Below are 24884 nucleotides of genomic sequence, written 5' to 3' on the forward strand. Positions count from 1 at the left end.
GGAGAGAGAATGCAAGTAGGGAAGGGGCAGAGAGAGAGAGGGAGACACAGAATCGGTAGCAGGCTACAGGCTCTGACCTGTCAGCATAGAGTCTGATGCAAGGCTTGAACCCATGAACCATGAGCCAAAGTCGAACGCTCAACTGACTGAGCCATCCAGGAGCCCCTACCCTTCATATCTAAAGATTGCTTTTGCTCAATAGAGTATTCATGACTAGCAGTTTTTATCTTTAAATATTCTGAGTATGTCATTCTACTCTCTCCTGTCCTATAGGGTTTCTGATGAGAAATCTGCCAATCTGCCAATAGCCTAATAGTGGCATACTGATTTGTTTGTAGATTGCTTTCTTCTCTTCTTTTTTTAAATCTCCCTGGCTGCCTTTAAGTTTTTTCTTTATAGTTGATTTTTGACAATTTTAATATAATGTGTCTTGGAGAGGTATTTTTGTGTTGGGATAATAAGGTGTTCTATTAGTTTCGTGGACTTGTATATCTGGTTCTTTCCCCAGGTTTGGGAAGTTATCACCTATTCTTTTAAAAAATAACCCTCTCTTCCCTCCTCCCTTGCTTCTCCTTCTGGAATACCCATTATTCTTATGTTGTCTTTTTAAACGAAGTCAGTTCTTGTAGAGTTTCTTCACTTCTTAAAAATCTTGGTTCTGCTCTCCCACCTGAATTACTTCTATATTTCTACCTTCCAGGTCACTCATTCTCTCTTCCATGTTATCTTCCCTATTTCCAATGCATCTGATGCACTCTCCATTTCATTTATTGAGTTATTCAGCTCCAGTATTTGTTTGGTTAAGTTTTAGAATTCCAGTCTGTTTGGTAAAGTACTCCTCCTGTTCACTGATTTTAGATCTATGAGCATTGTATTGACTTTCTGAGTTTCCTTGTAGCTCATTAGATTTATTCATAGCAACTATTTTAAATTATCAGTTGGATTGTAATATTCCATGACTTTGCATCCAGTTACTAGAAAATTTTCATTTTCTTTTTGCGATACCATATTCTGATGTTTCATGGTATTGATGAAAAGTGCCTCTGCCACTACATTTGAAGCAAGAAAGACCTTTATTATTTAGGCAAGATTTTTCTTTACTTTGATTCAGAATCAGTTTACCAGGTTGGTAATTAGAAGCCTTATTTTTGTTTTCCAGAAGGTGGCGATATAGCAGAAGGTTTTAGTTTCCCTGACAATGTGACTCACTGCTAAGATTGGATTAAAACAAACACACATACACACCACAAAGGGGCAAAGAGTGATGGCAGAGTTGGAACAGAGGTGTGCAAGGAGGCATATGCTTAGCACTTGAGGCTTTGGGTGTGCCTACTGCCTGCTACAGGTATCCTGAAGGTGCAGGAAGGGTCCCAGAGGTCTAGAGTTAGCCCTCTTGTCTCTAGAAGGAGACATCTATCTCCAGTAGAAGACTCTTGTTTTCAGCTTTTTTTGCTTTTTTCCTTTCCTTTCTCTCCTGGCATCACTGTGGCCTCTCCTCAGAGATAGCGACTGGTATCTCCAGCTACAGTATGTATGGCAGGGCAGATCCCCACTCATGGCCTTCACCTTCCAACCTCTTTGCAGAAAGATCATGCCTGCTTGCTGCCAGATGGGCTGTAGCCTTCTTTGCCATCACCACCTCTGTCACCACCTCCCTTGCTCTGCTGTTCCTCTGCTGTCCAACCCACCCACTTTTGGTGAACAGATGAATGGATCTTTGAGGTGTCCTGGTATGTTGTACAGAGGGACTTTTCTTTTTTCAGTTATGAACGTTGGATTAGTTGCACATCAAAGGGGAGAGAAAAAGGAATGACTCATGCTGCTTTGATGCTTATGTCACAATATGATACTGTCACCATCATTGTTATTGTCATAAATAGTTCAATTTACATAGCTGTTATCTTACATGTACCACACCATTTAATTTCCAAACTAACCCTGTGGCATAGGAGTTATCTTCATTTTACAGATGAGAAAATTGAGGCCCAGAGAGGTGCCATGAATCTCCCAAAGGTACACAGCTAATGAATAGTGGGGCAATGGCTGGCCCAGGTTCATTCAACACCAAAGCCTATGCTTTAAAATATTATATGCAGCTGCTTCCCAGCAGGGTTATTATAATAATGTACACAAATTGGTTAACTTCCATTTGAATTTTGTTTGCACAAATTTAAGGGAACTTGTTTTTTTTTTTTTGGCATTATTTGTCAATCTAAGAGATGGGATCGCTAGTTCTTCCATTTCCCTCAAAAGCAAGTCAATAGAATTATGGGATGAAGGCAGTCACAATGTATTGAGACATTATCAAGTAATTGTATAAGCTCTCTTACTATGACTAGTAACTCCTTATTTGAAACAACAAAGCAATTTTGCTTTGTTAGTAAACAAAAACCTCTTATTAGGAGGAAAAATTTAAACTTACAATGTCTTACTCATGACAGAATATCACTGTACCTGGATAACACATGTTAACTGCAACTGTAACCTCATAACAATCCCCCTTTCAAGTTCTCTTTTGCCCATTGTCTCTTCATAATATCATATCACCCTGCTCATCAACCTTCTTCCACTATAGCTCACATTTTACATATATGTGCTAGCAAAACTTTTAAATTTATTATTATTATACTGTATGAGTTATAAATCTTCTCCCAGACTCACTTTAGTATCAGCTTTGTCTTCTCTGAGTGTGTTCCTATCACCTTTTAATTTTACCTCCTATTCAGTTACTGTAGTTTTTCTCTACTAACCTAAGTTTGCTGCTTAATTACTCCATCCACTGATTTCCAAGCCACTCATGTCTGAAACTAAAACCCATTTACAACCCAGAAGTTCACTTATAATACAAAGTTACTGGAACTGTAATAAACAAAAGGATAAATCTAATTTAAAAAATTATTTATTTATTTTGAGAGAGAGAGTACATAAGTGAGGGAGGAGCAGAGAGAGAGATAGGGAGAGAGAGAGAATCCCAAGCAGGCTCCGTGCTGACCCCACGAACTGTGAGATCATGACCTGAGCTGAAACCAAGAGTCAGACGCTTAACTGACTAAGCCACCCAGGTGCCCCTGGATGAATCTCAATTTAATCTGATATTTATTGAGTATCATATGCAAAGTAGTGGGTGCTAAGTACTATCTGAGAAAGAATAAATAAATGAGCAGGGGGCTGAGGTCAGGCAAGGAAGTACTGACTTCAGTGATTAAGTTTTGCAAGAAGACATTAATCTTGAAGGTTGCCAGATGTTCCTAGAAGTGAGAATGTGGCTTGGATAATGTGACTAATAATTGCAAGGGATTCTCTTCTATGTTGCTAGGACTTAGAAAATTAGAACTAAAAGTATATGAAATAATCTCCAAAGGTGAAATTGTAAAGGATTATGACAGTTGGTGGACTCAAAAAGAGAGATGATGCAATGACTATAGCAAACAATAGAGGGAATAGAGGTGGAGAACTCATGGTCCACTATTCCCACTACTTTGTCTGGTGCAGGTGCTGTGTTCGGTAACAGGAGTCACCTGGTATGAAGGATATGGATTTGGGAGAAATGATCTTATCAGACAACTTGACCTGAATAACCAAATGGAGGTATACTGAGAAACTCTCATTTTATATTCCCGAAGTGATGCTTTCATGATTAATTATTTTTCTAGATATCTCTATGAGTCATACAAACAAATGTTTTCAGAACTAGTTAACCTGGGGTAAAAAAAGTGACTAATCAATTATAAGTATAAAATTGGGAGTTAGGGGTGAAATGCTGCTTTTACCATTCTTATTAGAGAAGACTTACATTAAGGTATGATCTCTATTTTGATAAAGCTGGTTGACGATTATTGTCCCCTGTGATATTGACATGCTTCACCCATAGTTTCCAGCTAAAGAATATTTGCCAATCTGAGGGTATTTACACTATGGTGTGGTTTCAAAAAAAATATTATTATTTTTTAAAATTTTCTACTCCACTTTTACCCTCGTATATTTTCTCCCTTTAAAGAACATGAAAAATGTACCAGTCTAATATTGCATCTTAGTTTTAGTATTGAAATTATAAAGCCAGTAGACTATTAGTTTAACAGTGCTTTGTCCCAAGTATCTTAGAAAATATTGATGTGTAATTTGTAAGAGCTTTCTAAGGCTAGCTGCAGGCTCTCCCCAGAAAAGTTTGAGAACTTGCTACAAAGGAAGAAACATTTCCCCTCATTGATTAACAAATACCAATTCCATTATAAATATACATGCGTGTTGACCTTTTAGTTTGTTTTCCAGAATACAAATTCAGTAGAGCCCCCATACTGTTGCACATGCTGTGAAGGTATTTTGGGGGCACTGAAACACAAGTGGGGACATCAATCTACCCACTGCATTTTGGAGCCCCTATATGAAGCCTTATTTCTTACTTCTTTGTGGTACTGGAACAGAGCTCGTGCTAATCAGTAGGCCTGGGGTTTAAAGATTTCTTCATACTGGAGCTCTGTAAGCTTAAATGAAGAGCAGATTAGAGTCTTACACAAATAAGATGAATACTGACTGGCTTATAAAGTCTTCCCCCTTTGATTTGAAAAACAAATATGCTTGCATTGTTAGACTGTATGTACATTGATATAGGCTTATATAATACAGCTGGTAAGCTAAGGAAACAAACAAAAACAAAAATGAAGCCCCAATTATTTTTTCCATAGATAGACAGAAAAGACTAATTCTCATTTGTGTGATTTTGAAGGACTGCCTTAAGTCTGGTACCACCAATCAAAACACAAATTGGGAGATTGAATAACACAGCACTTCCATTTAGAAAGGTATTTTAAGATTCCTTATACTGAAGTTTACTGTGTATGAATAGTTGCGGTATAATTATTGCTTCCACGTACATACTGACTTGCCAGAGTTAGACACTGTGCTATTGTCTTTATATTTTGTATATGTTATCTATAATTTCCACAAGAAAATTCTTATTTTCCTGATTTTAATAGAGGAATCAGAACCTAGAGAAGTAATATATACATTCCATGTTCAGATTCTAATTTCCCACATACTCTCAGTATAAGAGTTTCTTAGCCTCTTTGGGCTGTAATTTCTTCAACTCTAAAATATAGACAAAAGTCTTACCTACTTGTAGATTCATGTGGAAATGGAGATGAAATGAGTCAATGACATGAATAGACATACATAAAGCCCTTAATACAGTGCTTGGCACATAATAAGCATTATACAGTGCTTGTTATTATTATTATTATTATTATTATTATTATTATTATTATTAACAACACTATAATAGACTGTTATATATTTCCTGAATATCTATGAATTTTTCATGTTTTAATAATTGCTTTGCTTTAGGCACCTGAGATAGCAGAGAATAAAATGAAACTAAAAAATTCTTCTTCTCAAGAAGCTTCATCCTAATAGAGATGGACAGTTAATGAAGAATGTAAGTAAAATAATAGTATGTTATATGGTGAAAATGCAAAAGAAAAAAGCTGTGGAGGAGGACGGAATATGAAAGTTGGGGTTTATAATTTTAAGTATTGTGATCAGGGAAAATCTTTCTGAGAAGACAGTACCTGAAAAAGACTATATATACATAAAAAGGTGGAGGACTGAGTCATGTGGATATCTGGGGGAGGAACATTCCAGGACATGAGGGCAGCAAGTGTGAACACTCCGATGTGAAAGCGCACCTGGCAAGTCTGAGGGGGAGCAAGGTGCCCAGCAGGATGGAACATAGGGAGAGTGAGAGATTACAGGACAAAACAGTGAGCAGGGAGCAGATCCTATAGGGCTATGGAAGCTATTGTAGAAACATTGGTTGGTTTTTTTTTTTTTAAGTTTATGTGTTTATTTTGAGAGAGAGAGAGTGAGTGGGTGAGGGGCAGAGAGAGAGAGAGAGAGAGGGAGACAGAATCTCAAGTAGGCTCTGCACTGTCAGTACAGAACACATTGTGGGGCTCGAAGTCACAAACCATGAGATCATGACCTGAGCCAAAATCAAGAGTTGGATGTTTAACCAACTGAGCCTCCCAGAAATCTCAGAAACATTGTTTTTGTTTGTTTGTTTGTTTTTAGCTTTAAAAATGTTTTTATTTATTTTAGAGAGAGGGAGGGAGAGAGAGAGAGAGAGAGAGAGAGAGAGAGAGAGAGAGAGAGAAAATGCACATGGATTGGGGAGGGGCAGAGAGAGAGGGAGACACAGAATCCCAAGCAGGCTTGAGTCTCAGAGCTGTCAGCACAGAGACCGACGTGGGGCTCAAACCTGCCAACTGCAAGATCATGGCCTGAGCAGAAGTCGGATGCTTAACTGACTAAGCCACCCAGGCGCCCCCAGAAACACTGGTTCTTAATTTGACTGAGATATCGAAGACTTCCAGCAGAAGAGTGAAATGATCTGTCCAATTTATACATGTTTTCCTGGGATTCCTGTGGCTACAGTGTTGCGAATTCATGGAAAGAAACAGGGAGGGAAGCCAGGAGGCCTTTGCAAAAATGTAGGCAAAATGTAATGATGGCTTGGACCAGAATAATAGTGGTGGAGGTGGTGAAAAGTGGTATTACTCTGGATATATCTTGAAGACAGAGTTAATAAGATTTGGTGTTGGATGGGATAAAATATAAGAGTGTATATGTGTGAGAAGAAGAGTCAAGAGTGACTCCAAGGCATTGGCCTGAGCAACTGGAAGAAAGGAATTGCTCACCCCTGAGAAAGTGTGTGGTGGAAGGTTTGGGGAAAAGAACCAGTTTGGGAATTCAGTTGAGGTATTTTATGCTGGAGATGCTTATTAGACATGCATGTAGAGGCACGGAGTGGCAGTTTGAAGTGGAAAGGTAAGATGCAGGCTGGAGATTAAATTTGGGAGCCATCAGCATCGAGGGAATAATTAAAGCCTTGGATGGAATCACCAAGGAATAGGTGTAGGGGGAAAATAGGTGAGGTTTAGGGATCACCAAGTCCTGGGTTATTCCATTGTTAAGAGCTTGGTGAGCTGAGGAGAAACTACCTTAGAGAGTGAAAGGAGTGCCTGGTGAGTGATGAGAAAGTCAGGGGAGTGTGGGGTTTTGGAAACCATGACAAGGAGGAGTAAATGATCAAATATGTTAAATGCTTGGTGAAGTACGATGAGGATTGAAAATTGACTCTTGGATTTAGTAATGATGAAAATGTGTTGACAACCATAAGAAAAAGAGGCCTTTCCATGGAGTCGTGGAGGCAAAAACATTATTGGAAAGAATTTAAAAGAAAAAAGGGAGAGAGAAACAGGACACAAGTAGGCACAGGGACTTCTGTATAGGTATTTGCTGTAGCGGGAAGGAGAGAAAGTGGTCTGTGGTTGGCAGGGGAGGTGAAGTCCAGGGACAATTTTTGTGTATTTTAATGGGAGAAATAATACCATGCCTGTGTGTTGATAGAAGAGAGGTACCAGAAAAAGTAGCCTTCAAAATGCAATAGAGAGAAGAAATCAGCCATACCAATATTCTCAAGCAGGCAAGATCTGATGATACTCCTTGCTAAGTAGAACAGTTAAGCTTAGCCAGGGACATTGACGTTAGCTCACTGTAATGAGAGAAGAAAGAGAGATAGGTGGGAGGATATAGTAGTGAAACTTGTGAAACTCATCTGATTGTTTCCTTTTTCTCAGGGGAAAATAAGAAGATAGTTCAGGGAAGAAAAGTGACCAAAGAGTACAGGGTTTCCTGTGATGAAGACAAAGAATGTAATGAAAGGCATTTTGAAATTAGTCCCAAGACTAGATTGGACCATCAGTGTTGAGGCAGGACAAAAAAATGGCAGTCTTACCTGGAGTTGTAAAGTTTTGGTGCTTTAACTTGACACTAAGCAGTGAAGGTGTAAAAGATCAGGGGTGTTAGGCTTACTATTAGCACTTGGGGACCCCTCTGGACCCTGTAGATAAAAAGCTTGGGGAGGCCAGAGGGCGACCTTACTTTGAACATGAAGGTCTCTCTGTGCAAGCCTCCCTCTTGACCCCTGTTGGTGGAGGGAGCTCTCCCCCAGCCCATTGCTCCATAGTTCCTCAGCACTTGGTGTTAAAGGCAAAAGCTTTAGATCTGAATAAAACATAAAGGGATTTATGTAGTGAAGTAATGCTACAATAATAATATTGAATAGTCAGTGTCCAAGGACTAATAAAGTATGCAGATCCAGGGAGCTTATGTTTTGGATTAGTTTCTCATTTGTACTTATTTGATCCATAGCATGAGGTCAGTCCTTTTCTGTTTAAATTAAATTGATTTCTATCATTTAAACATTATCTAAGTAGGACAGAGAATTTTGAAAACTTAGGGAAATTATCCATCATTAATGAGGGACTTCAAGGTTTCCATTGAAAGTGGAAAGGTTTGATTTCGTGAGGTAAAGCAGTATTCAAAGATTTAATTACAAGTAACTATAAAATAATCGGACTGATTTTCTTATACTGGGCCAGTGTCACTTTTTTTAATAGGCAGAGATATTATATTGTATATTCATTTTTTAAAACAGCAAAGCTTTTTGTAGTCTCCATTTGAGAGTGGAACTAGCATCATTTGATTTTAAAAATGAAGTTTATCATTAAGTTCCCAAAGAAGAGGTAGTAATAATGATAGCATTTGTTACATGGGTACTGTGTCCCAGATATATTATCTTTTTTATTCTTTAAAATAATTGTGGGACATAGGCGCTATTAATTCCACTTATAGGAGAAAATTTAAGATCAGATGAGTAAATTGCTCAAAGTCAAACAGCTAGCAAATTGTAGAACAGTGACTTAACTCCACATCTGTCTGCTTTCAAAGTCTGTGCTAATATGGCATTCTTTCAACTCTTCTACCTTGAACTACTCACTCTGGACAAATCAGCCAGGACAGCTTTATGAGTAATCAGGGTAGATGATTGCTTAAGCTCAAAAAAATTAACTCTACTTCCTTTCAGTTCATCATTATAATTTCAATCTTTTGGGTCATAATGTGTTAGTCTTTGAGAGTCCATTTATGTTTAAAATGCTATTACTTGTGGGTCATTCATTCAGCCATTATCAACTCACATCTTTATTACTAGTCAACTATGCAGCATTAATTACCAGAGAGTTTGACTGCTGAAGAGTGAAAATATTCACCCAGGATAAGATCTGGAGGCTGGAGAGAATTCTGGGAGGAATGTGCCAAGAGGAGAGAAATATAAACTGATAGGGAGGTTGTAGGCCAGAAATTGATTGAGTTTCCTCTATCAGGTCACGGTAGAGAAATTTACAGCTTGAATGGTTCTTACAGATCAAGCACTTCAATACTCTTATTTTGTAGATTACAAAGCCTAGCCCCAAGATCACACAGCGGGAATAGAGGTAGAGGTAGGATTACAATCACAGATCAGAGTCCTTCCCATTATAAGGCTGCCATACTAGGTTGTTGTCAAGCTATAGCCTTTGAATCTTAATGCATTCACCCTCCTTCCCTATTTTGGAGTCTGAGTCATGTACCTCTCTTTCCTCATTTCCTTCAAGGTTTCTCTGACACATAAAGCACTGAATTGCTCTTTAGTTCCCAATTTCTCCTACTTCTGGGTGTCCCCAAATCCAAGGCCATTAATATATAAATTTTTACCCCAGGACCTGCTCAAAAGAGACTCATTTACTGCCACACAAACAGATCTAAAAAAAGGATGCAAAACTATGTTGCATGATCTTACTTGAAACAGTTCCCACTGTCAGTATTAGGGATCCTGTCAGCAGTAAGAAAATGCATAAGCAGCAATTCCAGAAATGCTCAGAGGCAATTAACTCATAATCAGTCACCTCAAATGATTGTCTTCCAATAAAAATTCAAAATCTTCTTTGTTCTCAATTTCTGGCAAGGTTTTGATTTTAGAGTATGAATGGAAAATGAATAGACAGTAGTAGGTGTTAAATATGCAGAGAATCTGCTTTTGCTTTAGAAGCTATACAGGGAAGCCTGTGAAATCTTTTTAACCAGGCAGCTTTAACTGTCCATATCCAAAAGAATCCCCTCAATACTCTAAATTCCTGCACATGATTCTATTAACTTCCAAACTTGATGTGTTGTCCAAATTCTACCAAATAATAGAATTGACTCCTACAACCAACCACCATTTATCTAATCATTTCTAAATCCTTCTGCATCTACTGTGGATACTCAGCAGTACAGAAATGAATAGATTTAATGTCCTTTGAGGTTATGTGGAATTTGAAACTATTGATGGGCATTTACCTAAGAGTTAGTCAATAGGTCATTTGTCTGGGAGAAGTTGTAACCAGACAGATATTGACCTTTGTATCTACCTCTGGTCCTCAACTTTGAGTCCAGCTCAAGTCAGACTGACCAAATTGATGATAGTCTAGCATCTCATTGCCATTTTATATAGGTGGTTGGCCTGTGCACAGAAGGAAAGGGGAAGTCTGGATGTGGACAACAGGGCTTAAAAATATGCTTGTAACTTGATCTGATCTCATTCTTGAAGACATTCTTGAATGTAGAGAAGAGAGAAGAAAGGTTTCTTCTTTGTCTCTAGGGAAAAATTCTGTTTATTTACTAATATTGGTGGAAAGGCTATTTCTTTACATGGCTGAAATAGTTATATAAATGTAGTTCTAGTTGTGGTCATAAGCCAGAGTGTTTCTGCTTACAGTGATTTCCTATTTCCTAGAAGAGTATTTATGTACGATGTGGTAGGCAGCTTGTGACACAGCTCTCAATGAACACTTCTCCCCGACTCTGTCTCCATAACTCTTTCAAGTAAGGGGCATGCCCTCATGAAATCCCCTCCCCTTGAGTGTGGTTGGTCCCTCATGACTTGCTTCTAATGAACAGAATGTGACAAAAGTGATGCATATCACATGTGTGATTAGATTACAACAGGTGATCTTGGTTTGATGAAGTAAACTACCATGTTGACCATGTGCAAAAACAGTAACAACAAAATAACAGTGAAGGAGGTCTCTGGCCAAAAGCTCATTAAAAACTGAGGTCTCAAACAAGCTGAAAGAAATTAGATCTTGCTAACAACCATCTGAGAGAGTAAGAGACCCTTCTCAGTTGAGCCTTTAGATGGCTGCAGCCTTGTGAGAAACTCAGAGCCAGACAACTCAGCTGTCACCCAGGTTCTTGAATCACAGGATTCTGTGTCTTTTCGAGCCACTAAGTTTTTGGGGTAACATTATCTAGTAATAGGTAAATAATGTGCATTGTGATTAGGACACTCTTATAGTCATAGACTTCTTCCGAAAAATGTGGAAAGTATAGTCTCTATCAAAACACACTTTAATTCTTCCATTCAACAAATATTTATGGAGAACCTATTATGTGCCAGCAGTTTTGGAGGCTGGGCTGAACCTGTGGACACAGACACAAATCCCTGTAGACTAGGCATGATCTATGTAATCCCAGCTGATAATACTAGTCATCAGTGTTTTTCTAGATAAATTAAATTTTTCATTATTCATCCACCAAACCTTTATTGGATGCTATTTCTAGGAAATCAATGATAAACTTACTATATCACATGAGAAATAAAAATCAGCACACAAATTACTATAAGACAAATATCATTATAAGCAAGAGGTCCTTAATCTGTTATGGCCCTCTGTTAGGTATTCCTGACTTTTGTGACTAAATAAATGCTATTTCTGCAAACAAAGGAAGGAAGGAAGGAAAGGGAAGGAAAGAAGGAAGGAAGGAAGGAAGGAAGGAAGGAAGGGAGAGAGGAAGAATGGGTATAATTATAGATAATTTGTAGGTGGAGGATGAGAAATTGAATGGATTCACTTCTCATTCTCTTAATTTTCTGAGAAATGAGGAAGGCAGGCAGGCGGGAAGGAAGGAAGGAAGGAAGGAAGGAAGGAAGGAAGGAAGGAAGGAAGGAAGATGTTATTTTTGAAAGATTAAGTAAAAGACGAAGAGTAGATTTAAGTTTAAAGAGGATGAGTTTACTTTTCAATTTGTTTGAATTTGGGGATATCCAGGTGGACATATCAAGAAGGAACTTACAAGTGAGTTTTGTGTTAGAAGCGTGCCTGGGTGGCTCAGATTAAGTGTCTGACTCCTGATTTTGGCTCAGGTCATGATCTCATGGTTTGTGGGTTCGAGCCCCATGTCGAGCTCTGTACTGACAGTGCGGAGCCTGTTTGGGATTCTCTGTCTTCCTCTCTCTGCCCCTCCCCTGCTCACACACTTTCTCTCTTTCAAAAATAAATAAACATTAAAAAAAAGAGTGAGTTTTGGATTGGGAATAAACATTTGGAAGTCATCAGCTTGTAAGTGGCAATTGAAACCATAGATTTAGGACTTGTCCAGGAAAATGTATAGAATGTAAAGGAGCACACATATTTAAGGAGGGAATTCATGGCTACAAGGAAGTGTTGAATAGGTAGGAAAATGGACAGGAAGGGTGTCTTTATAATATACCAGTGGAGAAGGGGATTTCATGAATGGGAAAATCTAGTGTTCAATCACATCAGAGACTATAAAATAAAGGCTAACAGATGTTCCTTTCGTATAAGAATAAGAAGAGATTGATGGCCTTAACTGAGAGTAGCTTCAATGGGGTGGTGAGGGCAGAAATGAGAATGGAGTGAGTTGAAGCACAGACATGTATGAAAAAGGAATTTGTAAGATGAAGCTCAGAAATGTTGGATGTAATAATTATATGTCTTTTCATTATATCGTGATGGAAGTTTTTCTTTTTATTTTCTGTTTGGATGAAAATATGTTCTTTTTTTAGTTGTAGAACTAAATGGAATATAACATAAATTTTATAATTTCATACAGTAAATCTCATGTCTTTTTGAAGTTTTATCTTTTTTCTGACAGTTGAAATACAATATTTTGGTTGGTGCTTGTGTGGGAACATTACAGTGAAGTTTAGGAATGTTATTTTGGCATACAAAGGATTTATGGGCTCTCATCTATTTCCCTGGTTCAGCACTTAATGATGAGTGATGGGAAGAAGAAGGGAAGTCAACACTGTTGCCTACTTTTGTCTGTGAAAAGATGGTGATTAATGAAGATGCAACTAGTGGAGATTAGGTCTGAATATGAGATGAATATGTATGTAGAATGAGGATAGAAGTAGATGAAAGTCAAAGTTTGAGAGTTTAGGGAAGAGAGGGACATTTGATTGAAAATCAAACACAATGGGTTAGCATAAGATCTGAAGGACTTATAGAAAGAGAGACACTTCTAAAACTGAAGGTAGTAGATAAGAATGGGTGTAATTATAGATAATTTGTAGGTGGAGGATGAAAAATGGAATGGTTTCATTTCTCATTCTCTTAATTTTCTGAGAAATGATGAGCTCTTGGGCAGTCTGAATCCATGCAATTTCTCAATTTTGCAGCTCAAGATTGCCTTTCTTGTTTAAAAAATTTTTTTCCAATTCAAGGAAAAAAGTTGCTAAACTTGGACCAATTTTAGGGGAGTACTTAGCTTGAGCCCATCCCCAAAGTACTTGTTTATAATAAAATAAGTTGAGTATTACACTAAGGAGAAGCTGGGAGATAGATTGCCAGATAAAATATAGGTAACCTACTTAAATTTGAGTTTTAGGTAATAAAATTTTTTTTTTGTAGTGTATAAAGTATATATGAATACTGCATGGGACCGACATAAAAATATTCATTATTTATCTGAAATCCAAATTTAACTTGTAGTCTTATATTTTTATTTTCTAAATCTGGAAATCCAACTTAGAATAAGAAGGGAAGCTCTTAAATACTATCTTGAGCATCCATATTCTTTCTTTTTCCTGTCTTTCTCAATTAAACACTCATTCACTCACTCATTAGGTTTTAGAAACAAAGTGGTGTAATCTCACCTTTAAAAAATAAATCTGGTTTCCTTTTTGAGTCATGCTTTTCCAGTTCTGTGAAGAGAGGGCACCATATCATGCCTGAGGGAGGAATGTGGTTGGGCAAGAGAAAGTGCAACTTTGTGAAGAAAACTCCTAGAGAAAGAACATGCAAAAAGATTGTGTGATGTGCATTTAAACTGATTTTCCTAATACCGCAATTCAACCCAGATGGTGACAGAGAAAATTCATGCCATTAGACTAAGGTGTGTTTTGTTTTGTCAGTGAATCTAATGGCCAAAGGAATTTAAAAATAATGCAAAATGTATTTAAAAATTATTAGAACAGAAGGAGAGCATGCTCTCAAACAAACAGGTACTGATGTATTTCTCAGAGGCTTAGAAAAATACTACACACGGCAAACAGCCTAGAGACTCTAAAGTCTTCTAGTTTGTTCTAATTTTTAGTATGTATCTTATAGCTGTTTTAAAAGGAGAAAGTGAACCTGACCCTTGAGTAGAGTTTACTGCTCATAGAGAGTGATGTGTCTAAAATAAGCCAATCTGAGTAATAGGAGGTGGTTTAGCTTTATGATGTTGACCTTATTTTTAAATTTTATTTAGTTCTTTGTTATACATCTATATCCATATCCACAATAAAAATAATGACTTTATATTTACAAAATGTTTCCAATTATGCTTGTTATTCTTGTCAACTGGAGAGTAAGAAGCATGAGTACATGAAGTTGAATCATTGAGCTCATTAGTATAGTTGCTTGGGAGTTTAGATATATGTTTTTAGTATTAGAGTTGTTTCTTTAAATATTAATTATATTTTAATTACTGTGCTGATATAAAATAAACTTTGCTTTAATTATGGTCCACTTAGCTTCTTCTAAGACTTCTCCCCTCCTCTATAAAATTACCAAGTGTATTTAAGAAACTCACACCAGCTTTTAAATCTCTGGGGTATTCTTCAGGTATGAAACAATGATTAAAAAATGAAAAGAAGGAAGAATAAATTATAAATTATTGGGATAAATTTTAAAAAATAAGTTGACTTTAGTCTTTTTATCCGTCTTTAACAAACCTGAATTCATCTCTCTGGACTGATTGAAATAAACACATCTAGAATAGAAAGTAGACAATTCTTAAGGCTCAAATAGAATTTGTGAAAGATTTCTGTGTTAATTATTGTAGATAGAATGTAATTGATTTAGCAATGGGGGAATGGTGGTAAAGAGAGGAAGTAAACCTATTCAAAATAGATTTTTAGAAACAAAATACCATTGAGTGATAAAGAATAACACTTAGGAATAGTATGTATAGGAACCATCTGTACTCATAGACGTATGACTCACTGTTCTACAACCAGTTGACATCTAATACCTAAATACAAAGTGTGGCACAAGAACAGACACTCAGATCAATGGAATAGAATAGAGAACCTGGAAATGGACCCAAAAACGTATGGCCAACTAATCTTTGACAAAGCAGGAAAGAATATCCAATGGAATAAAGACAGTCTCTTCAGCAAGTGGTGCTGGAAAAACTGGACAGCGACACGCAGAAGGATGAACCTGGACCACTTTCTTACACCATACACAAAAATAAACTCAAAGTGGATGAAAGACCTCAATGTAAGACAGGAAGCCTTCAAAATCCTCGAGGAGAAAGCAGGCAAAAACCTCTTTGATCTTGCCCACAGCAATTTCTTACTCAACACGTCTCTGGAGGCAAGGGAAACAAAAGCAAAAATGAACTACTGGGACCTCATCAAAATAGAAAGTTCTGTACAGTGAAGGAAACAATCAGCAAAACTAAAATACAACTGACAGAATGGGAGAAGATATTTCCAAATGACATATCAGATAAAGGGTTAGTATCCAAAATCTACAAAGAACTTCTCAAACTCAACACCCAAAAAACAGTCCAGTGAAGAAATGGGCAAAAGACATGAATAGACACTTCTCCAAAGAAGACATCCAGATGGCCAACCAGTACATGAAAAAATGCTCAACATCACTCATCATCAGGGAAATACAAATCAAAACCACACAGAGATATCACTGCACACCTGTCAGAATGGCTAACATTAACAACTCTGGCAACAACAGATGTTGGCGAGGATGCAGAGAAAGAGGATCTCTTTTGCATTGTTGGTGGGAATGCAAGCTGGCGCAGCCACTCTGGAAAACAGTATGGAGGTTTCTCAAAAAACTAAAAATAGAACTACCCTACGACCCAGCAATTACACTACTAGGCATTTATCCACAGGATACAGGTGTGCTGTTTCAAAGGGACACATGCACCCCCATGTTTATAGCAGCACTATCAACAATAGCCAAAGTATGGAAAGAGCCCAAATGTCCATTGATGGATGAATGGATAAAGAAGATGTGGTATATATATACAATGGAGTATTACTCAGCAATCAAAAAAAATGAAATCTTGCCATTTGCAACTATGTGGATGGAACTGGAGGGTATTATGCTAAGTGAAATTAGTCAGTCAGAGAAAGACAAAAATCATATGACTTCCCTCATATGAGGACTTTAAGAGACAAAACAGATGAACATAAGGGAAGGGAAACAAAAATAATATAAAAACAGGGAGGGGGACAAAACAAAAGAGACTCATAAATATGGAGAACAAACTGAGGGTTGCTGGAGGGGTTGTGGGAGGGGGGATGGCTAAATGGGTAAGGGGGATTAAGGAATCTACCGAAATCATTGTTGCACTATATACTAACTAATTTGGATGTAAATTTAAAAAAATAAAAAAATAACGTTAAATCAAAAAAAATAAATACAAAGTGGTAGTTGCATGTTGGGTGTGCTCTTTAGAGCTAACGGGGTGATTCTACATTACTAGAAATTAAGGGGGAGTGTTGTCTCTAGAATGAGGTTGTGAAGGTTGCTATCTGGTCTGTCAGCACCATTTACTGGTGGGGTGACACTCCTCACATCAGTGTAGGACAATAAGAGCAGTGAGCAGAGAAACTAGTGAATTAGTATATTTGTTGAAAATACACCTTTTAATTTTTACATGTTTGTGAACAGGAATAGATTTTGTGCTGAGAACTCTCCCACATCGTGCTGGTAGACACAGATTCCATGACTAAATAACAGAGGACTTTTACATTTGTGCAAGGTGAGAAAGAAATCTCTATCATTGTGTCTTACCAAAGAGAAAGGGGAGAGATAGTCATGTTTCTGTAAAAGTACACAGGGAACACTAGTAAATTGTGGTTAATAGTATAATCTTTTAGTACAGAAGGGAAGAAAATAGCAAACATTAAAAGATGGATTTTTGACCATCTGCATTTGCTATAAAGGTACTTACTTTTAATTACACATAGTTTTCTTAAAAAAAGAAAAGAAAACAACAACCACCTCTCCCTTCTTCCCTTCTGTCCCCTCCCCTGTCTCTTCTCCTCCCACTGCCCCCCCCCCCGCTCTGTTTTTGTTTTTTGAAAGTGGGGGTGAGAGAGGCATTGAGGCAGTAGTTGTCAAGATAAAACATACGAGAGGGCAGATATAAACTTCTTTTTCTCTATTTTATTTGACAGAAAAAAATAAAAGGTAGTAAAGGAAGGTAATAATTATTGACCCTCAGTATTAACTTTGTTCTCTTGGGTAAGCACATAATTAGGTTGTTCTTTAAAATGCATATTATGTAGTCGGCAGCCAACTCTGGTTTAGATCCGATAACTCCTTATGCAGGCAGCTTTTTAAATGCACATCATGTACCAAAGGAACTTTTCTGGTCTATTGGGTAAATATGTATTAAAGTAATTTTTAAAATACTTATGTACTCAATAGGCTGGAAGTGGTCAATGGTTTAATGAATAGTCATGCATTTTTAAACATGTATTATTATTTATGCACTGACCCAAGTGAGAAAGTCTTTTAAAAATGGCATATTCCTGATGACTGTGTAATTTTGCAGTAAAATCTTAAAAGTATTTCAGGAGAACAGAAGCCAATTTTAAAATTACATTATCTCATCATCCCTTCACCTCATTTTTCCTGGCTGCTCTTCCTCTTATGGGATGTATTATAATAGGCTCATTTATGGCCTCCCTGCTGGCCTAATTTCATTTTCATATTAAAGCTGATTTACATTAGAATTGCAATTTTAGTGCTGAATTTATCCTATGTTGACTCATAGTGTCTGGCACATAGTAGGCACTCCGTCAATATCTGTGGAATGAGTAGTTTTTATATTTTTGTGTCATTCCTGCAAGCAAACATGTCTTATGCCTGCTGTATGCTAGGCACAGTGTTGGGTATCAGTCAGCTTAGCACAAAGATAAGACATCTATGGGTCACAAATGGATTCAAGCCTGACTTCCAGCCTCATCACTTCTCAGCTGCCTCTCCTTTGGCAAAGGAGATACCCTTCTCTGGAACTCAACTACACAAAGGGGAACAACAGCTCCAATCTGGCAGATTTCTTATACAGCTCAGTTGAAACTTCATATGGAAGACACCAAGCATAGTACCAGGTACCTAGTGAGCTCTCAGTCAGCACTTTTTCTCTCTTGACCTGTTTTCCCAGCCAGAAATATGAGAAACATTCATTTCTAGACAGCAGAGGCTTCCAAACTATACAGTGCTCTCATCACATATATCAAGAAGAAAATTTTAATACCCATAACAAGCCTCATCCTCTGGTGTCAGGAACACATTCACTAATTCTTGAAGTTCCCTTTCCAGATGGGGACCTCATGTGGGCACTGACTTCTGTGCACCAAGACTTACCTGGGCATCCTCAAACCCTGCATGCTCATTTTATTCCTGCCTTCTGTGATGGCTCCACCCCAGTATTTGGGTTCTTTCCCTCCCATGTTCACAATCCTGCAGGATCAGAGGAAGGCAGTCCTCAAGGTCCCTTCTGAATTCCAGAAAGTTCCACAAAAAACCCTCCAAAAAGTCAGATTTTCTAAGAGCAAACAGGGGTAATGATATCTCCTGCAGCACAACACGGTAAATAGGGTCTTGAGAATAAGCATTATTAACATGCTCACTGAGCTGCCTCAAATCCTATTTGGAGGGAGTCATGGTATAAATAAATAAACATGCTCCCTGGATCTTTACAGTCTGAGCTTTAGTGAGCCACTTCAATCTCAGAAAGGCATTAAAATCGCTGGTACATAATTGGATTTGTTTTGCTATTGGGTGCAGCTCTCTAACTTTTCCCTTGTATGTCACATTCCCAAACAGGAGTCTCATCCTGATGGAAATGCTATCAATGATGTGACTCCTGGGATCACCTGAAGGGTAGAGAAGGAGAATCAGGGGATGCAAACTCTTTTGTTCCCTCTTATTCTCACTGCATACCTGTTTTTTCAGCAGATGCTGGGTAAATGGACAGTGCTCATCACTATTGTGTAGGCACAGGGTCTCTCTTCATTATGAAGTTGTTGATTCTTTATGGTATCCATGGTCTTGGATTAGAAGCCTTTGGCTTGTTAAAAGACTTAATTTGAAATGGAAATCTCATGTTATTTATTTTTTACCTATTGGAAGATTATATTTTAACATGTTTAATCTGAAGAAAATATATATATTTAATCTGGTATGCCGTTCTAAAAATCTGTTGCAAATGGTTATACATGATGGTTTAAATAAATTATAATAAAGTAGTTTTCTTTTCCTAGTAAAAATGGAGAGACAGAGAAGAGTTGGATGTCTTTCCAAATGACTATATGAAGGAAAAATCAGATGTATCTAGGGAAAGTTGATGTTATACTGGAGGGATCCATTTAGAGACAAATTTGGGTTCTGTCAAAACTTTGGGGTGTATACAAATATTGACACAAAGAGCGCAACCAAAATGGATTCAGGGAAGAAAGAATCCAGAGGCCCGAGAGGGAAATTATAGTTTTGAGGTCAGTTCTGAGCAGATTTATAGGGAAAGAGTGATTATAAGTTTGAAAGGAAACCTCTCAAGTTCGAGCTCTGGTTCTCCAAGTGAAGGAGCACAATTTCATTAGTGGAACTATAGTTCAATCTGGGGATAGCCAGGAGAACACAGTCTAACCTGTTTGTTAATAGAATAGCTTATCTCTTTCAGAGGAGCTGAGAGGACAGATATAAGCTAGATTAGGTAAAGAATGTATCACTGCAGCCATGGACACTGATGTACCAGAAACTTTGTCACTGTAACTTCTGAGCCTCTTGCTTCAGGATAAGAAAGGGGCTTTTACAGAGGGAGCATTGAAGAGTATGAGTTGAGGTGGTAAGATGAAGTTAGCATGCATGGCATGAATTGTTTAAAAATGGGGGCATGTAAAAGAGACCTAAGGAAAGTCCAGAAAAGATTGTTTTACAAGGAAGGCAGATGCATGCCAGAGGCAAGGATATTATACGATAAGCAGGTATGACCTAGATGCACTCAAAATCTATAATCTCAGATAAGAAAGGTGGTTCTGGAATCAAGACCAAGAGGTCACAGATGGGCCTAGGAGACCAAGATTCTTATGATAAATATGAACAAAATAGCAAAAATGTGGAGACATGTGTCTTTTAGTGGAATACTGATAGGCATACTTTAACACAACTTGCAGAGTGTTTAGGGAAAAGCAAAGACTAAATGCACAGTTGCTGAAGAATAAAGCATACCTTGAATACCCTGCTTGGACATTGCTGGAATCAGAATCTCTTGTCTCCTTTATATTCATTTAGAGCACCTATTCATTAGGCAGTACCTTCTCTCTTGGTTTCTGCCTGGCTGTGGGAGGGATCCAGTTACAATCTTAGATCTGATTTACTCCTCCCTTCCAATTAATGTAGTATTACCAAACCAAAATTTCTACCACTAACCACTTAAGAGGAGATTACCTTTGTAGCCAAGGAAAGAAATTGTACCAATAGGACTATTGTCTTCACATGGGTTGAGCGGACTGCTGTCCGTGTCTGAACCATCCTTCGCCTCTCACTGCTGCAGGCCTCAGGCCACAGGGATGCTTGAAGACAGGAAAATAAGGGCCTGGCCTGCTGGGGAAGAGAATTCCAGAATATTTGTCCCTGGGCTGGTCCCTCTAACAGTATTGTTTTTATAGTGTTCATAGTTTCTTAGGACTAAAAGACTGATACCCAAATAGCTTCTGGCTTACTTACTCTTTGGTAAGTCTGAGAATGTAAAACAAAGTTTTCTCTAATCACTAGAAGGCAAGGGGGCTGGTTGGCGAAGTCAACTATTAAATAAACCCTGGGATTGATGGTAGTTCCTGCCATCTTCAATGGCATGCTATTGCTGAAATTGAGAAGGCATAAACCAGCCCAACCCAAGGAAGATGTAGGGCAGTAATCTTTGTTCTTGATCTTTGCTTCTGTCCTTTATTTATTATCACTTAGGGCTGTGCCTCCATAATAGAAGAAAAAGAACAGGGTGAGCATGGTATCCTGTGGATTATAAGAGGTTACAGGTATCTTAGTGAGTGGATTTAGTAAGATCAAAAGTTGTAGAGCATGGGAGTGAGTGGTGAAATGGCAGTAACAGGCCTAGAACTTCCTTTAAAAAGAATGAATGGAATGGAAACAGAGGGAAGGTGTGACAAAGTCTTCTCCCACCTTTTTTTTGTTGTTGTTGTTAATGTGGGATCCTTTGTGTGTTTAAGGACAGAGTAGTCAGTACATAGGGTATGTATGAAGGTGTTAATGTGAAAGGGGAAAAGTAAGTCCTGACTGCTAGTCATTAGCACTGTGATAACAAGAAAGGTACTACTCTTACATAATTTTAGTTTTAATTTTTATAATAAAATTGGTGGTTAGTTTAGATCAGGGGTTCATCACAGTGGTAAACATCAGAATTCCCAAGGGGCTTTTTCATAATACTCTAAAAATTGAGGTTGGAACATGTATATGATTACAAAGCTTCCTGGATGATTTGGATATACAGTTTCTGTGGCTTAGAAGTCAAGGCACGGCTTAGCAGAGTCACTTCTAAGACTGAAGTCAAGGGGCCAATTGGTGAGATCTCATCTAAGGTTTGATTGGGGAAGGGTTTGCTTCCAAGCTCACATGATATTGGCAGTATTCATTTGTGTGTGTGTGTGTGTGTGTGTGTGTGTGTGTGTGTGTGTATTATTGGCTTGAGAACCTCAATTTCTTGATGACTGTTGATTAGGAGCTGCCCTCAGTTTCTTGCCATGTAGTTCTATCCCAATGATTTCTTCCTCAAAACCATCAATGAAGGGGGAGTCTCCTCACAAGATGGGCATTGCAGTGTTATGTAATATATTTATATGCTTGTAAACAAACATATCCCGACACCTTTGCTGTATTCACTTGGTTAGACATAAGTCACAGGTTCCACTTATATCATGGTGTAAATACCAGATGGTAGGAATCATAGGTGCCACCTTAGTCTAGTCTTTCCACTACACCTGTTATCTAAAATCTTGTTGGGGCACCTGGGTGGCTCAGTCGACTGAGCATCTGACTTCAGCTCAGGTCATGATCTTGCGATTCGTGATTTCAAGCCCTACATTGGGCTAGCTGCTGTCAGCCTGTCAACACAAAGCCTGCTTCAGATCCTCTGTCTCCCTCTCTCTGCCCCTGCCCAGTTGTGCACTCTCCCACCAAATAAATAAATATTAAAAAAATATATAAAATCTTTTCAATGCCTCCATTTTTAATTACTATAAATGACTGAGGGTTTTTCACTTTTTCATTCAACAAATACTTCATATGTCAGGCACGGTCCTTAGATACAGCTCTTGCCTTCAATCACAGATACATGAATAATTATAACGTAGTGAGAAGAAACTGTAAGAAACATGGGGAGAGCCTAGGTATGCCTGATGTTGACAGGGGTAGGTTTTTATCATCAAATTTGGGCATGACTCTAGGCGAGATTATTAAACGGATAGTTTGGTGCACCGTGAGTAGAAAAGCAGCATTTGTAAAAGCTGTCAATTGTCAGTGGGCCGAAGTTGAATCCTCATTTGCTTTTTTTACAGTAAGAGTTATAAGGATAGTATGGTAAGCTTAGAATGTTTGGACCAGAATGTTTGGAAAGCTCTTGCTATGCCTGTTTGGAAATCATTTGGAAATATGGACTAGAACCTAATACAACTAAATAAATTAATTGCTATTGAAAGAAACGTACTCAAAGGATACAATCAGGGCTGCTCAACCAATGAACCCATGTCATTGTCTGGAGGACAATTCCTGCTGTCAGTGCCAGAGCTCCGTCCGAGTCTTTCTTCTCTTGAGCACTTTTATTAGTGACGTGAATGAATATAGAGAAGGCACAGAAGCAGAGAGGACTAGAAATGATGACAGAAGCAAAATCCAAAATGGTAATGCAAGAACAGTAGATCAACTCTAATTTGATAGATATTTCTAGTAACAAATGCAATGTCCTTTTCTAAGAGCCAAAAGTTGGCACCAAGTATAAATTTGTGGAAAGCGAGTTGTTCATTTAGGAATTTTAGGTTACCTAGGTTAAACGTGAGCTATTTGTGTGATATAGATGCCGCAAAGAGCAGTACAAATAAAATATTAAAATACAGTCATTTAAGTATAGCATCTAAATTGAGTGAAAACTAGTTTTGATCTCCCAGGTTCTGAGATTTCATTTGAAGGATTTCATCTGTTCTGAGGATGCCTTTTAAGAGCAGATACAGACAAACCATAATGTGTTCAGATAGCAAGAACAGAGCTGGTGAGATGGATTGCAAATGTTGTAATATAGGAAAAGCTTAAAGAGATGAAGGTGTTGAGCCTGGAAAAGGGTGTGTCGGAAGTGAATCTAGTTGAAAAATTTGAAAGGCCATCTTGGGTGAAGTGAATTGGACTTATTTTTAATAGCTTCAATGGAAAGACATCAGACCAATTTCTGAAAGTCTCCATGAGACTGATTTTGGATGAATTTCTTGGATCCTGAAATATCTAAAGTTGGATAAGGTTGCTTTGGAAAATGTGTTCATTGTCATTGAGGGGGTTCAATAATATGCTGGACAGCTTGATAGGGTGTTATTGATTTGATTTAAGAATTAGATATATAATTAGGCACATGAGCTCCCATCACAAACCATAATTACAGTTCCATGTCACTATCTGTAGAGTTTTAAAACAGGTATACACATCTGTGTTCCACTCCAGCCACATTGTATAGTCAGAATTATTCTATATCTTATTTCTATAGAATTATTTCTATATGTTGAAGAAATTCCATACGTAAATTTGCAGATCAGTCAGAGTTGGCTGGAGAAGGATACAAAGGAGCATTAAAAAAGTGTTTCACACCTTTCTTTACTCTTGCCATAATTCTGAAATACAAATACCATTGACTATTTCATCCCTTTTGCCCCCCTTACTTTGGTGGTAAACATTGTCTAATCACGTGTTGATTCCAGTTCTCCCCTACAGAAGACAATAATGATACAGGCATTTAAACAAAGAGGCTTGGACTGAGAAGAAAAATATCAACTACTGAAATTGTCTAAGAGGAAGGAAAAAGGAATTCAGAAGCTTATGGATGAAGAAGGTATCTTGAGGACAGACCACTTTTCCCTATAAAGTGTTTCTCCAGAAAACACCTATTAGAACAACATGCTTAAGTAAAATAAAGTTGTGCTGATTTTCTGGGTTCTTCAATTAATCAACTAATACTACTGTTTGTTTTTAACTGGCTTCCCTGTGCCACTGGGACACAGAAATGATAATGTGCTTTATTTTCTCTAACTTATATCTTCTTTCTTCTTTCCTCTTCTGTAAAGATGACTTATAATCAATGAAAGTATTGATATGTGAAAGACTAGAGGAAAACAAAATTGTTAAAATAACCCATAAAGAATCAAAGCACTTTCAGAAATTTGAAAAATTAATAGAAATAGCTTTTTAATAGAAACAGTTAAAAGGGAATCTAGAAATCATTTCCAATAATTATGTGGATGTGTTTTCTTCTTAGAAGACTTCCTTGATGAAATAAGAACTCTGGTATAGGTATCTCATCTCCCTTTATCAGTGGAATCAAGTCATGACCAGCTATTTTGACTAGCACTGAGATAGTAGTTTTTGCTTTATAAATGAGAAAACTAAATGAAATAGGTCTTAATTTCCTCCAAATAAATCTTTAAT

At 37.7% G+C, this 24884-nt stretch overlaps 1 long non-coding RNA gene across 3 annotated transcripts; it reads left to right on the forward strand.

Annotated features, from left to right (window-relative positions):
- Positions 1-1940: 1940 nt before the first annotated feature.
- On the forward strand, positions 1941-24405 carry LOC122218188. 3 transcript variants are annotated; one of them, XR_006201929.1, is made up of 7 exons: positions 1941-2013; positions 3493-3588; positions 4683-4799; positions 5341-5431; positions 13849-14055; positions 16851-16941; positions 24161-24405. It is a non-coding gene; the product is annotated as an uncharacterized LOC122218188 (long non-coding RNA). The 3 variants fall into 3 exon arrangements; XR_006201927.1 differs by lacking the exon at positions 13849-14055; XR_006201928.1 differs by lacking the exon at positions 13849-14055 and having other exon boundaries at positions 4687-4799.
- The last annotated feature ends 479 nt before the right edge of the window (positions 24406-24884 follow it).

The sequence above is a fragment of the Panthera leo genome, chromosome B1 (assembly GCF_018350215.1).
Source record: "Panthera leo isolate Ple1 chromosome B1, P.leo_Ple1_pat1.1, whole genome shotgun sequence".
Classification (NCBI taxonomy): Eukaryota; Metazoa; Chordata; class Mammalia; order Carnivora; family Felidae; genus Panthera; species Panthera leo.